The 15,337-nt window shown below is 45.0% G+C and overlaps 1 protein-coding gene across 1 annotated transcript in view; it reads left to right on the forward strand.

Moving 5' to 3' along the window:
* The window catches only part of LOC122810253 (c-Maf inducing protein), a gene marked incomplete in the record, with an annotated part of 1,337,359 nt that overhangs the window by 351,601 nt on the left and 970,421 nt on the right, over positions 1-15,337 (forward strand).

Here is a 15,337-nt window from a genome sequence, read left to right on the forward strand (position 1 = left end):
CTGATGCCTTTATACCCCAGAAGCTCTGACGTCGGGTGAAGTGCGACATCAGCCGAGGCCAGACCCAGACTTTGGAATCCGGCCGACCGAAGGGCTGCCTGAGGCAGGACAACCCATATGTTATGACTGCAGATGCATACCTATCGGACATCTACATTTATGGTAGGTACAAAACTGTACTTTTTTCTTCTTCCTTATTACTTTTAGTTTAGATAGTTTATAAAGCTCTTACAGCTTTCTAGAGTGTGCGTTTCTGCATTTTAGTCCCTTTCCTTAGTGTGATTTAAAAATTTTCTAGTTGGCGTCTTATTTTAGGCCTAGTTTAAAACCTTCTGCTAACTAATAGAGTGTGTTTAGTCAGTGACCTTTTGTCACATTTTTTAGCTAATTAGTTAAATAGTGTATAGTTTTTGCTGTGTGGTGTTTTTAGCTTAGAAATGGCTTGATTCTATTTTTACTGTTACAGATTTTGTAGTTAACAGTAATTTTTCTGACTTAAAATATTTAAACAGTGTGTTTTATCTTAGCAGCTATCTCCTTTTTTTATTTGCATAGTCTGCACATTTTGTATGTTTTTAGATAGTTGGTGGTGACAGTAAAGGCTTTTCCTGTCACTTTAATATTTACATGTGTGTGTGTGTGTGTGTGTGATTTTTATTAAGGCCTTTGGTAGATAATTACTGTTAGGATATTTTTGTGGTGACAACAATTTTTCTGTCAGACTTTCAATGGCTGACCAAGACAAGCACCCCAAGTCTGGTTTCAAAAAGTGCCCAAAGTTTGGCGGTAACAGACAGCCATGTAAATTGTGTGTACTGTCTAGGATCCCTGCATTTGCAGGATAGCTGTGCTATATGTCATTCCTTCTCCTCAAGGGTCCTACAGGAAAGGAAAAGAAAACTTATTGACAGAGAGTTGCTGAAATCGTCGTTTCAAGAAGCTTTGAGTGATCAAGATGGATCCAGCAAGTCCTCAAAGTCTTCTAAGACTTCAGACTCTAAGAAATCTTCTACTTCGGCTCCACTGCCATCGGAACCGACAATCTTTTCCTTTCGGAGCCGGTCCCCAGTCTTGGAACTGGTGTCCGAAGCTCCTAAGAGTCCGTCACTTCAGTCGGTACCACCTTCTGTGCACTTTTCTCAGTCCCTCTATCAGCCTGTCAGATCTGGATGTGGATCGTGTGGTGCAGAAGCTGTTATCGGCACCGGCCTTGGCAAAAATTTTATCTGTTTTGACCCAAATGGCTTCAGAGCCAAAGGCCCTTGCACCAGCTCAAACTGTTCCTGCTTGTCCTTTGGAGCCGGAGGAGTTTGACCTGTTGATAGTGGAACCCTCTGAGCTTATGCCTGCTCCATTGTCTTCGGCTCTGTGCACTCTTGATGTCCTCAGTGCCGATCGAGGACTCTATGAGCCGATACTCTCTGGTCAGGTCCAGGGAGGATAGTCGGACCGACTTGTCGGTTCTGACTCTCCCTCTCGAGGCTTCAGCTCTGATGAGCTCGGCTCCTACCTCTGGTTCGGAGCCCACTGTCCTGGTGCTGGGGGTGTCAATGGTTTCTTCAGATCCAACGGTTCCCTTGCATCAGAGCAGAGGTGCTTTCGATGCCATGAGGAGAGTCATGTCTCCTAAGACATCCTCGACCTCAGGTCTGGCTTCCTCCTCCCCTAAAGCGCCTGTGTCTGCTTCTGCCTTACACATTCTTATCAAGCATAGAGACCCAGAGCCTCCGGAAGCCCCATTGGGTGGCCCTTGCTCTTCTGAGACCTCACCAGAAGCTCCCACTGATGGGGTTCCCAGGAAGAGATTGTGTTAGAGGAAACATCTAGACTCCCCTCAGGAGTCTCTAACATCAGATACTGACTTAGATGAGTTAGAAGGGCCCCCATGGTCCCCCTCTGAAGATACCTCATTTGCTGAGATACTTGAAATCCTTAAGCAGAGGGGTGACTGGCAGTCCAAAAGCCCTACTGAGGATGAGTCGGTTCTCCTGAAGGCTTTCTGGTCTCAGTCCTCCATCTCTTGGGTGTCTCCACCCTTCGATGAGCTGATGCAGTTGGTCCCACGAAGGGTGTGGGAGTCTCTGGATACTGTGGAGCCTGTCCCTAGGAGGTCTAATAAATTCATTTCTGCCCCCATTGACAAACCGTTTTTAACAAAAGGTGATGTCCTTCAAGGATGCATCTGCAGTCCTAACAAATGGGTTGTCCTGCCTCAGGCAGCCCTTCGGTCGGCCGGATTCCAAAGTCTGGGTCTGGCCTCGGCTGATGTCGCACTTCACCCGACGTCATCGCTGCTGGGGTATAAAGGCATCAGCCGACGCCATTTTCCTCAGTCTTTCTTGCTGCGCGGTGCCCGAAGCAGAAGCTGTTCGCAAGTGCCGGTCGGTCAGATCCAGAGATTTCTACTACCGAAGACTTCTAAAAAAGCTAAGTACCCCGTTGGGGACTCTTTCTTGCCTCAGCCGATGTCAGAAAAAGTAAATAATTGTTTAACTTGTGGGAAAAAAATACCTCATAAGGATTTCCACTCTTACTGCCTTCCTTGCTTAGGCCCAGACCACGACGTATCAGCTTGTTTAGCCTGTGCATCCTTCAACCGACGGACGCTTAGACGTCGGTCGGAGTTTGCAGAAGAGTTTTTTGGTCCCGCTTTTGCATAGAAAATGCCGTCGGACACTCCGACTACACAATTAGCTAAAAAACGCAAGGAAAAGGACCGACACTCACAGCCCGCGGTTTCGGCTGAAACCACGGTTAGGCCTACCGCGAGTGTCTCGGTTTCGGCTGAAACCGAGTCCTTGGTTCTTCCTTCGGCTGAAAGCATGCCTCCGATAACTGAGGCCACACAGGCCATGGCTGAATCGGCTTCAGATATTACTGCTGCAGAAGCAGTCACCCAGGATTTGTCAGACACTATACCTTTAGACATCTCTACTCCTGCACGTGGGGCTGCTAGACCCCCTGCTTCTATGTCTATCAAGGCCTTTTCCAGGGCTAAAGCAGCCAAAATTTCCAAGGCCTTACCTACTAAAGCTCCCTCTCACAGGCCTACTTCTAGTTCCCAGATACTCAGCCTTGCTGAGGACCTTATTTCTTTGATCGGGGGTCCCAACCTCACCCAGACAGGGCCTCTCAACCCCCTGTAGATAAGAGACCTAGGACTGAACCACCTGAACCTCTCTCTTCAGACTATTCCTCGGATGGCTCAGATTTATCTGACCATCAGGAAGGCCCATATTCACCTTATGAGGATTCTGATGCAGAAGACTCCATACCTTCTGCTTCTCCTCCTGAAGAATTTTCTTTTGGGGAAACCCTACACTCAATGAGGGAACACTTCCAATGGCAGGGCCAGGATTTTTCAGATTCAAGGAAAAGGCTAAGGACTTTTTTACATTTACCACAGCGCAGGCCTTTAGCCATACCTCCTGTACTATCTGTTGTTGATGATGCATATAATGATGCCAGTACTGCCCCTGATTCTCTTCCTCCGGCCCCTGCAAAGCCTGACAGATATTACAGGGTCCCGGACTCTGTCTACCACTTGTATAAGGCTCATGTTGCAGACCCAGAAACCATTTCTCAGGGCCCTAAGGGTGTTGCAGCTGCCTCTGCCAAAAACCCTCTTCCCTCTGAAAGGGAATCTAGAGCATTGGAGAGATGGGGTAAAAAAGTTTATACATCTGCTACTCTTTCTGCCAGGGCCTTAAACTGTCAATTTCACATGATACAGTACCAGGAATTTTTATTAGACCAGCTAAATAAAAAACTGTCCTCTCCTGAACCTATAGACCGTAAGTCCCTTCAGGAATTGGTACATAACTCTCAGCAGGTCAGTAATCATTTTTTAAAATGTGGCTTTGATGCACTGGAGGCTTCTTTTAGATCAGCTATGACTGGAGCAGTGATTCGAAGGCATGCCTGGTTAAAAGAGCAATCCTTACCAGACCATGTTAAGTCAAAACTCCTAGATGCTCCTATGGAGAAGCAAAGTTTGTTTGGCTCCCCAGCACAGGAGGTTCTAAAGAAAGTGGAAGAAAAAGCAAAATCTGTCCAAACAGTCAAGGATTTTTTACAGGTCCAACCTCCGAGGTTTAGCAGGAATTGGCCCTCAAAAAATTGGTCCTTTCCAGACACATCCAAATCACAGAGAGGCAGAAATAGACGTCCAAGAGGCAGAAACCAATCAAGAGGTGCCTACAGGGGTCGCCAATGGCAACCTGCCAACCAGAGAAGTGCTGCCACAGCTGCCACTACAACCACTTCCACAGGACAGACACAATGACTTGACTCTCATTCCGCCTACCAGGGAACAACTAGAAGCACCCTTGGGCAGAAAGCTAGCTTTATTTTCAGAAAACTGGCATTGCATTACAGGAGACAAATGGAATTTACAAACAATAGACAAGGGCTACAGATTTCACTTCCACACTCTACCAAAAAGGAGAGGAATGCCAAACCTTCCACCAAGCCAAAAAACAGAAGCTATAAAACAAATCATCAGTTTACTAAAGATGAGAGCAATAGAAAAGGTACCAGCTATGGAGCAAGGCCAAGGATTTTACTCCAGACTATTTCTTGTACCAAGAAAAGAAAATCAATGGAGGCCTATTCTCGACTTGTCCGCACTGAACACATACCTCATTGTTCCAAAATTCAAAATGCTGACCCTCCAGCAACTTCTTCCCATGCTGGGCAAGGAGTCTTGGCTGGTGACTCTAGATCTCAAGGAGGCATACCTGCACGTCCCTATACGACCAGATTGCAGAAGACACCTCAGATTTCTTGCAGGATCACAGCATTATCAATTCTCAGCATTACCCTTTGGCTTATCTACTGCGCCCAGAGTATTCACGAAATGCCTGGCATCAGTAATTGCAGTCATTGCAGGCTTCAGGGAATTCAAATTTACCCATACCTGGACGACTGCCTAATACAAGCGGACAGCAAGACAAAATTAATAAAGGATTTGGCCAAGGTCATACACCTGTTGCAAGCCTTGGGATACACAGTCAACATTCAAAAGTCAAGACTAGTACCATCCCAAAGGATAACATTTCTGGGTGCAGAACTGGATACAACAACTCAGATGGCTTTTCTCACAGAAGAAAAACAAAAGCAGCTACCAGTCTATTTCATGGCACTAACAACACAAACTCAGCTTACGGCAAGGAAAATCCTGCAAGCCCTGGGTTACATGGCATCCTGCATAATATTGATCCCGCATGCCAGGCTGCATATGAGAAAGTTACAATGGTACCTAAGGAATGTATGGTCTCAACACAAGCACAGTCTAGAGGCCCAGATACCAATTATTCCATGCCTGAAGAAAGAATTCCTGTGGTGGGCTCAGGCCTGTCAGATAAACAGAGGATTGCCTTTCCACAAACCACATCCAAGCCAGACAATCACCACGGACGCCTCAGACCTAGGCTGGGGGGCACACATGGAAGACAAGTGTATACAAGGCCTATGGTCCCAAGACCAGTTGAATCTTCACATAAATCTAAAAGAGATGCTGGCAGTGAAACATGCAATTGAGGCATTCAGACCATTCCTCCAACCAGGACACCTGCTGATAAGGACGGACAACACCACAGTTATGTGGTACATCAACAAACAGGGAGGTACTCACTCATACCCTCTATGCCGGATGGCAATGCACCTGTGGCATTTGGCTCTGAATCTCAACTTTCATCTGCAGGCCAGATTTGTACCAGGGAAAGAAAATTCACTAGCAGACACCTTAAGCAGGACTACCACGGATGCTCACGAATGGATGCTGCATCCAGATATCTTCAGAACCATAACAAAGAAATGGGGAATGCCAGAGATAGACCTGTTCACCTCCCCATACAACCACCAATTGAAGAAATTCTGCTCAAGAGTATACCACCCACTTGCCTGGAGGGTGGACACTCTATCCTTCAGCTGGAAAAACCTGACAGCATATGCATTTCCACCTCTTCCTTTGATGTACAAAGTCCTACTGAAGATGAGAGAGGAACAGCCAAAGGTAATTCTGATAGCTCCGGACTGGCCAAGACAACATTGGTACCCGCTTCTGAGAAGCATGTCTCAGGCACACTCATGGCCTCTACCTCTATGCCCCTTACTTCTAAAACAGAACAACTACAAGACCCTGCATCCAAACTTGAAGACACTGCAGCTAACTGCTTGGAATATCCCATGAAACAAAATCAACCATATTTATCTCAGAGGGTTAAGGACATTATCCTGGAGGCTCGCAGACCCTCCACAAGGAAAACATATTCAGCCAAATGGAAAAGATTCCTCATTTGGAGTGCAGCAAAGGGAGAAAATGTCTCAATGGCAAACATAGCACACATCCTGGAATACTTAGCAGAACTGTTCCACAATGGCCTGTCCTACTCCTCCATTAAGATTCATGCATCAGCAATTTCAGCAGAGTACAACATGGATCCTCCTGTCTTCTCTCACCCTCTACTCAGGCAGTTTTGAGGGGAATCAAAACGTAAAGCCTCCAAGGAAACCACCTCTGCCTGCATGGGACCTCAACTTTGTGCTGGAAAATTAACACTTCCCTTTTGAACCAGCAGCAACAGCAGACTTACAGTTCTTATCTTGGAAAACTGCATTCCTGCTAGCAATCACTTCAGCAAGAAGAGTATCTGAGTTACAGGCATTAATGGCAGTACAGCCTTTCCTTATCTTCCATCAGGATAGAGTGTCTCTGAGAACCAATCCTACTTTTATGCCAAAGGTGGTCTCCAGGGTATCCTTGAACCAAGCTATACATTTACCTACATTCTTCCCCAACCCACAGAACAGGGGGGAAAGACTACTACACACCTTGGATGTGCACAGACAACTATGCTACTATCTGGACAGAACTAAAGCCAGCAGAAAAACTGACCAGCTTCTGGTAGCATATGCAACAGGAGTGCAAGGAAAAGCAATTTCAAAACAGACAATCTCAAAATGGATAGGAAATTGCATTAGATTCTGCTACTCTTTTCATGGCAAGACAACTCCTGAAAATATCAGGCATCATTCCACAAGAGCTACAGCCACCACTACAGCTTTCCTACGAGGAGTGGCTACCAAAGACATTTTAGAAGCTGCTACTTGGAGCTCTGTGCCTACATTTGCCAAGCATTATAATCTTCCTTTATACTCCAGATCCCGAGCAGGTTTTGCAACTGCTGTTTTGCAAGGTATCTTAACTACACCATCATTGTCTTAGTGCCTCTTCCCCCAGTTTGGCTATGGTATTCTACCCATTTGTTAGGACTGCAGATGCATCCTTGAAGGACATAGTACAGTTTTGTACCTACCATAAATGTAGATGTCCAATAGGTATGCATCTGCAGTCAGGATTACCCACCCTCCTTCCCCTCTGTGGTATTCCTAGGGTACTTACCCCACTTTTAGCTAGCTGGGGGAATCTATTATGGTGTATTTGTTTGTATATATGTATATATGTATATATATATATATATATATATATATATATATATATGTATATATATTTTGCTCTCTATTGTTTGGAATTATCTGCATTTATCCAAATTTAGCCTTCCTAGAGGGCACCTGGCATCTGGGGCAAGAAACACTGAGGAAAATGGCGTCGGCTGATGCCTTTATACCCCAGCAGTGATGACGTCGGGTGAAGTGCGACATCAGCCGAGGCCAGACCCAGACTTTGGAATCCGGCCGACCGAAGGGCTGCCTGAGGCAGGACAACCCATTTGTTAGGACTGCAGATGCATACCTATCGGACATCTACATTTATGGTAGGTACAAAACTGTACTTTCCAGTTGATGCCATGGTGGTGGCGGCGGCCACCAAAAGGAAATGTCTGAGACTTCGTCGTCTATCCATCCTCCTAACAGAGACTCCAGGATCATGGATAGATAAGGGAAGCGCATGTTTAGTTCAGCGCCCTTTTGCTCTTCGTTCGCTCAACTATTTAACCCATTTTACCAGGTTGCAAAAAGATCTCCTTAAGGAGCTAGGAGATGCTCTTTAGGGTACAGTAGTTAAAGGAGCTTCTGACAAAGTTGCCGCCCAGCTTGCTACCCTCAGTTCTATAGTAAACTCATCCATGCGCCTCATCTCATATGCAGCTGATGGAACAAGTAGGACAGCGGGTACAGGAGTTGCTCTTATGAGACACTCCTGGATGCACTTGTTTTCCTTTACGGAGCCCTTCAAGTCATCTTTCGTGAATACTCCCTTTGATGGCTCGTCCCTTTTTGGGCCTAAAGTGAAGGAAACCTTAACCAGGTGTGAATAGGAGTGAAAAGGTTATGTCTGCCATCGGGGTCCCTTTTTCCACCCCTACTCGACCCCACCCTACCCTAAGGGTCAAAGGGGAGGAAAAATGTGGTTCCGAAAAGCCCAAGGAGCCTTTCAGGACACACGTGGTGAACCCCCACTCCAGAGGCAGAGGAAGGGGCAATAATGGAAGACGCCACCCTCGCGGCAGAGGGGGTTTGCAACACCACGGTGACAGAGATCACTTCTCTGGGAAGCTCTACAAGCACTCCTGAAAGGAGGCCCGACTGTCCTGCTCTGGAGGCAGTCAGGGGTCGCTTATCTTTGTATCCAGACGCCTGGCTCAAAATAACAAGACAGCTGGGTACTAAGTATCATTTCCAGAGGATACTTCATCCCATTCGCAACACCCCCTCCACCCATAAGAAAAATCCCGGACGTTCCACCCAGCTACAGGGAACAGGCAATAATAGAGGTCCAAACGTTGCTAATAAAAAAGAGTCATCCAACCAGTCCCAGCAGACCAGACAGGATCTGGAACTTAGTCAAGATTCTTTTTGGTTCCAAAAAAGATGGGGGACTGGAGACCCATATTGGACCTCAGCAGACTGAACAAATATTTAAAGAAAGAGAAGTTCTGGATGGTCACACTTCAGTCTATACTTCCCTTCTTAGGGAAAGGCCATTGGATGTGCTCGATGGATCTCAAGGATGCATACTATCATATAAAAATGGTCAGGCCATCCAGGGATCATCTGCACTTCCGGCTGGGAGTCGATCATTACCAGTTTCGAGACCTGCCCTTTGGTCTCACTACAGCCCCCAGAGTGTTCACCAAATGCATGGCAGTGGTCATGGCTCACCTGAGGTGTCTAGGAGTCCAGGTGTTTCCGTACCTAGATGATTGGCTCATTACCGCCACCACCAGGCATCAACTCATTCAGGCCAGCGAGTCCACTCTGTCACTCTGCAATCAACTGGGCATTACAATCAACTCCGGAAAGTCTGCCTTGTCGCCATCGCAGCATATCGTTTTTATCAAGGCAGAGTTGGACACCACCACCACCACCACCACACTAAGGCTTCCAATAGAAAGAGTCTTTCTTATTCATCAACATGTCAGCATTCTGATATCAAAAGGCAGAGCACCAGCATCAGAAGTTCTGAAATTATTAGGCATGATGGCAGCAGCAATTATAGCCATACCACTAGCTCGTATGCAGATGCATATACTACAATGGCTGTTGTTCACTCAGTGGTCTTATCAAGAGCTTCCCATGTCTCACACTATAATTACAAATTCCTGCAAAAAGGATCTTCAGTGGTGGTTGACCACACTTCATGTCATGATAGGACGCCCTTTTGTGCTACCCCCCCCCTCCCCCCAGTCAGCGGCCACAGTGACCACGGATGCTTCCCTGATAGGGTTGGGTGAGCATTTTCAGGGAAAGACTGCCCAAGGCACATGGACCAATCAAGAGACGCATCTGCATATCAATGTCCTGGAGAAGTGAGCAGTACTTTTGGCGTTGCATTACTTTCAGGACTCTCTTCCTCTGGGTACGATTGTGATTCAGATGGACAACATGTCAGTGGTCTGGTATTTGAACAAACAAGGAGGAACCAGGTCCTACCCCCTTTGTCACAAGGCTCTCTGAGTATGGCAGTGGGCTGTTTCCACCCAGAGCTTTCTGTTGACAACGCACATCCCTGGGAAATCCAACATGATAGCAGACAAGTTGAGTAGGGCAATCTTGTTGCCCCACGAGTGGTCCCTCAGGAAAGAAATAGCAGACAGGATATTCCACAGGTGGGGCCAGCCTTGCTCTGACCTCTTTGCCAGTCACATGAACACAAATTGCAGAAGCTATTTTGCCCTGATTCCCCCTCAGGGAGAAGCCCAAAGGGACGCACTCGTACACGATTTGGCCTCCGGGTCTCCTCTATGCATTTCCACCAATCCCATTGATACCCAAGGTTCTACAGAAAGCAAAAACCCTGGGAAGGACCATCATTCTCATAGCCCCTCATTGGCCTTGTCAGATTTGGTTCCCCTTCCTTCGACTTCATCATCTTTTGGAGGACCCTTGGATTCTGGACCCAGTTCTGGACCTTCTGACGCACTCGCTGGGGGAACTTCATCCCTCTCTGCTGTCCCTGAAGCTGATAGCTTGACTGCTCCAATTCCCATCATAGCCAGGTTCCATAACCTCTCCAATGAGACAAAACAGATCCTTTTATCTTCGCATAAATCTTCTACTAGGAAGCTATATCTTAGCAAATGGAAAAAAATTTCTATATGGGCCTATAAAAACAATATTGATCCTTACCGAGCCCCTATGGCCTCCATTTTAGAGTTCTTGACTATGATTTTTAACAAAGGAGCTGCAGCAGCATCAAGTTTGTGTTCAACTGGCTGCTATTTCTAAGTTTCATCTTGGATTTGAAGGATTGAATATGATGTCTCAAAAGGTATCCAAAGCCTTTCTCAAAGGGACCTTTCATATTAAACCACCTGTGAAATCTCCCTATTTTTTATGGAATCTAAATTGTATGCTTTCCCGCACAGTTCTTCTGCCATTTGAACCAGCTTCCTCTTGTGACCTCAAATTTTTGTCATGGAAAACCATCTTTTTGGTAGCTATTACTTCTGCCCGCAGTGTGTCAGAGCTTCAGGCTTTTTCCATCAAGCCTCCTTATTTGATATTCCATGCTGACAATCTCACTTAGAACAAACCCCTCATTCTTGCCCAAAGTTTGCACTGAAACCAATCTCAATCAAATTATTGATTTGCCAGTCTTCTTCCCCCAAACATTCAAACAACTTAGAGTATAGGCTGCACAAACTTATAGGTTCATAGGTAGATACTAGGCTATCTGCCCTAGGGCATTTATAAGCCTAGCCAGAGTGTATTTGGCTTCCGCCTCCCTATTAGATTAGCCTACTGTGCCTATGTAAAATAGGTCACAGAAGGTACCCTTTTAAGATTAGTTTACTGCGCCTCTGTCTAGCAGGGACACAGGAGAGATCCCAGAGGTGAATTTGTGATTTCCCATCCACGCGTCCAAATTTCGCTTGAAGAGGGTCAGCAAGGGGCTATGTCTAACATGAATTGGGATTCTATTCCAGAGTGAGGGGAGCCTCTGGGAAATGAATCTGTCCCTCCAGCATGTCCTATTTATTTTTGTGCTGAGGTTTAGGTCCCTGGAGCGTGTAGCTCTAAGGGACTTGGATTTTTTGAGGTGGAGCATGTCCATTAATTCTGGGTTTGACATGGCTTTGTACATCAGGCATAGATTGCCTCTGAGTAGGCGGTAAGCAACTGAGTAGAGCTGGAGTTTCTTCAGTCGAGCTGCATAGGACATCTGTTTGTAGCCTATGATCCTCTTGGTGAGGTACTTTTGGGGTCTCTCCAGTTGCTGCAGGTGTCGATTAAGGTACATCCCAAAAGGGGCATTGTATTCAATTATGGGCCTGATGAGTAATGAGTAGAGGGGCACAATGACCTCTCCATCTAGATGCGAACACTTTCGTGATAAGGTGGGCTATATAGAAGGTCTTTCTAACCACTTTGGCAACGTGATTATCAAAGGAGAGATTACTATCTAAGTTGGTCCCCAAATCTCTAATTACTTCCATACTTGATGGATTACCAGCTATGTGGTAATTTGTGGGCACCTTGTTTTTCCCAAAGGGGATGACTATGCACTTTTTAGCATTTAGCTTGAGGCCGTGGCTCTGGCACCAAGCATCCATCTCTGTGAGACCCTTTTGGAGGATGCTTGTGTCAGCTGGAAATTCGATTATGGCCCCCAGTTTGCAGTCATCTGCGAACCTTGTCAGCCATAATCCCCCCGTGTTAGCCTGAACCTCAGAGAAGTATATACCGAACAAGAGAGGTCCCAGAACTGAGCCCTGTGGGACGCCACTTGTAACTGGTTTGGATTCGGACATGGCACCTGCGATTCTGACCATGTGGGTTCTATCTCTGAGCCAGTTTGCAACCCATCTTGTGATATAGGGGTTGATATTTAAGCTGATAAGCTTATTTATGATGCCCGAGTGGGGTATTGTGTCGAAGGCTTTTGCGAGGTCCAGGTAGGCTGTGTGGACTACCTTGCCCTCATCTATGGCTTTGGTAACTGTTTCAAAGAAATCAGCTAGGTTTAAGAGGCAAGATCTGCCCTTAACAAAGCCGAATTGGGTAGGGTCCAATGTCTGGAGGCTCCAAATGTCTTTGTTTATGAGTTCCATGATAATACGCTCTATAGCTTTACAGACCAGACTAGTCAGGCTTATGAGGCGATAGTTTCCGGGGTCCTTTGTGACACCACCTTTGTGGAGTGTGACCACTGTAGCTGTACGCCATTCTTTGGGTACATATCCTGTAGTAAGGCTAAGTTTGAACAGTGACTTAATGTGAGGGTTCAGTTCTTCTTGGAGCTTGTGTAAGACACAGCCTGGGACACCGTCCGGTCACATAGATGCTGTATTTTTTTGCTTTGGAGAGGGCAGCTTTCACCTGTGCATCTGTGATGTCAGGGAGGTTACATTCAGTTGGGATAGGCATTTGCTCCTTTGGGGGGGAAGGGGAGGAGACGTTTGCGCTGAATCTGTCTGCCACAGACAGCTCAGATTTTATTTGGATAGAACAAAAGATTTCAGAAAATCAGACCAGCTTTTTGTTTTATTTTCAGACTCCAGGAAGGGTAGAGCAGTGGCAAAAACAACTCTGTCTAAATGATTATCTGATTGTATAACCATTGCTTATTCATCTGCCAAATATGCCTTTGCACCATAAAATTAAAGCTCACTCAACCACAGCAGTTTCTACATCATCAACTTTTTCTGCTAGGCTCCTATTGATAACATTTGTGCAGCAGCCACTTGGTCAAAACCTCTTACCTTTATCACTCATTACAAAGTTGATATGGCCTCCAGGGGCAGGGCCTCCTTTGGATCCACGGTCCTGAGAAATATACTCTTGTGAGGCACTCGAGATTGATGGTGTTTGGGACGCTACCCACCAGTAAATAATCAATGGCAAGATAGAACAACTTCACATAAAGAAGTGACGTGCTTACCATAACATTCCATGAGAGTTGTTCATCTCGCCTTCATTCTTACGTCCCTCCCTCCTACCCCCTCCTGGGCTGTTAGATGACCGAGATGCTGGATCCATCCTGGTTGCTCAACCCTTCTTTACCTTCTCTTGGGAGTGATAGAATGACATATGGTATTATTATACACAGCAAACAAGATCTGAGGTAACTCTAGGTGCAACATGGAATAGGGACTTGGCCTCAAGCTATTTGAAGACCTCGAGCTTTGCAATTGGCCGACTCTGAGCCAAGGGATCAGCTCCAAACCCATCAGTAAGGAATGAAGGCGAGATGAACAACTCACACGGAACGTTATGGTAAGTACATAACTTCTTTTTAACACTGCTGTGAAAATGTTTGATAGTAAGTTAAATTGTCTTGTTCCCTATCTTTTACTGGTGGTTTGTACTTTTTGAGTGAACTGTTTGTTTGTAGCACTCTTGATTATAACTGACAACTTTAATAAGTGGGTAAAACTGATTATTAATTTTAACAGAAACAGACAGCTGTTGGAAAACTGGAATCTACTTGTTGCTTTTTAGAGCAGTAGTTGCAGCCACACAGTAATTTTGAAAGCTTTTCTGTTGCTAACCAGTTTTAGGTACATTAATTATTCTGTTAATAGCCATTTTTAATATCAAGCTAGCAAGAACTGCTAGAGATATTAAACTTTTACCTGATATACTGTAACTTCCTTCCTTGAGTCAAGTGATGACATACCATTTTTGACATTACTTGGTTGCTAAGAATGCAGTAGAAACCATCCTTTAGGAATAAACCAGAGCAAAGACTGTTATACTGTAACTATGTGCCCTTTGATTGAGAAAGCAAACATAACTGAACTAACAGTAAAGTAAGGACAGAATGGACCTTTGTCACAGCCTCTTACTAGTGTTGCACATTCAGCTGCCTCTTATCTAGTTTCACTATTACTGCTACATCTGAAAAAGTTACCTAGGAACCTTCTGACTTTTTTTTTTTCTGACACCCTAATTTATTTGTTTTTCCATCCTTTATCGCGAATGGCCAGCCCCACCTTCCTCAAGCAAAATCTGCCTAAAGCAAAACTGTTCTTGTGATTGTTAGTTGCTAGGACATGGTTTGACTGGATCATTGGTTTGATTTTGGTGACCTGTGTATTTTGCATGCCCTGCATCAGTGATAGAGGTTTCTGGAAATGTCTTTTGTTATCCGGCTCCTACTTTTGTCATGTCAGTGTGTATGGAATATCAGAAGTGTCTGAAAAGCAGAAGCTCTTCAGTACAAAGTCCAAAAGCAGTATAATACAAAAAAAAAAAACACTTGGCTCAGAAAATCATGGGGAAACTCCTTTATTAAAATGGATATGAGTTCATAGAAGAAAAACAGATTTCATACAAGAGTATGCTTTTCAGGTACTGCCTGAAGTATGTTCTTGCATGATTTTTTTTATGCTATGAACTTGCATATTTTTATTTTGTAATAAAAGCTTTTCTAATATTTCCTGAGCCGATTGTTTGTTGTCTGTTTCACAGTGCATCCTGTAAGATACACAATCAATTGGAAAGATGTTCCTTGCAACACTAAATCATTACTTTGATCCTAGACCCATTACAGAGCTCCTGCTGTAAGGCATTATGTGTCGCTGTGGTTGTAGTAATCCTGTAGCAGCTTCATATGAATGTAAGGCATGTAACTGCGTTATTAACAAGTTTAGTTTTTAATATATTGCTGGTCAGAATTGTTTCATTACTGTTTTAATGTAGGCCTTTTGGCAGCCAGCTCCTGAGTAAGTTTCCTCTACTCAAGAAATGGTGGTTGCCTTTTATCATTTTGTTATTCCTAGAATGTTTCCAGATACTCTGAATTTTGTTGTCTCCAGTGTCTGTCTATATTTGCAGGGGGAGTGGATGAGAGTCTTATTTTAAGGTGCTGTAGTTGAAAGACCCTTAGAATTTATGCCTGCCAGTCATTAGGACAGCTTTACAAAAT

Source organism: Protopterus annectens, chromosome 8.part1, assembly GCF_019279795.1.
Source record: "Protopterus annectens isolate FY-2018-M chromosome 8.part1, PAN1.0, whole genome shotgun sequence".
In the NCBI taxonomy this organism is placed as follows: Eukaryota; Metazoa; Chordata; order Ceratodontiformes; family Protopteridae; genus Protopterus; species Protopterus annectens.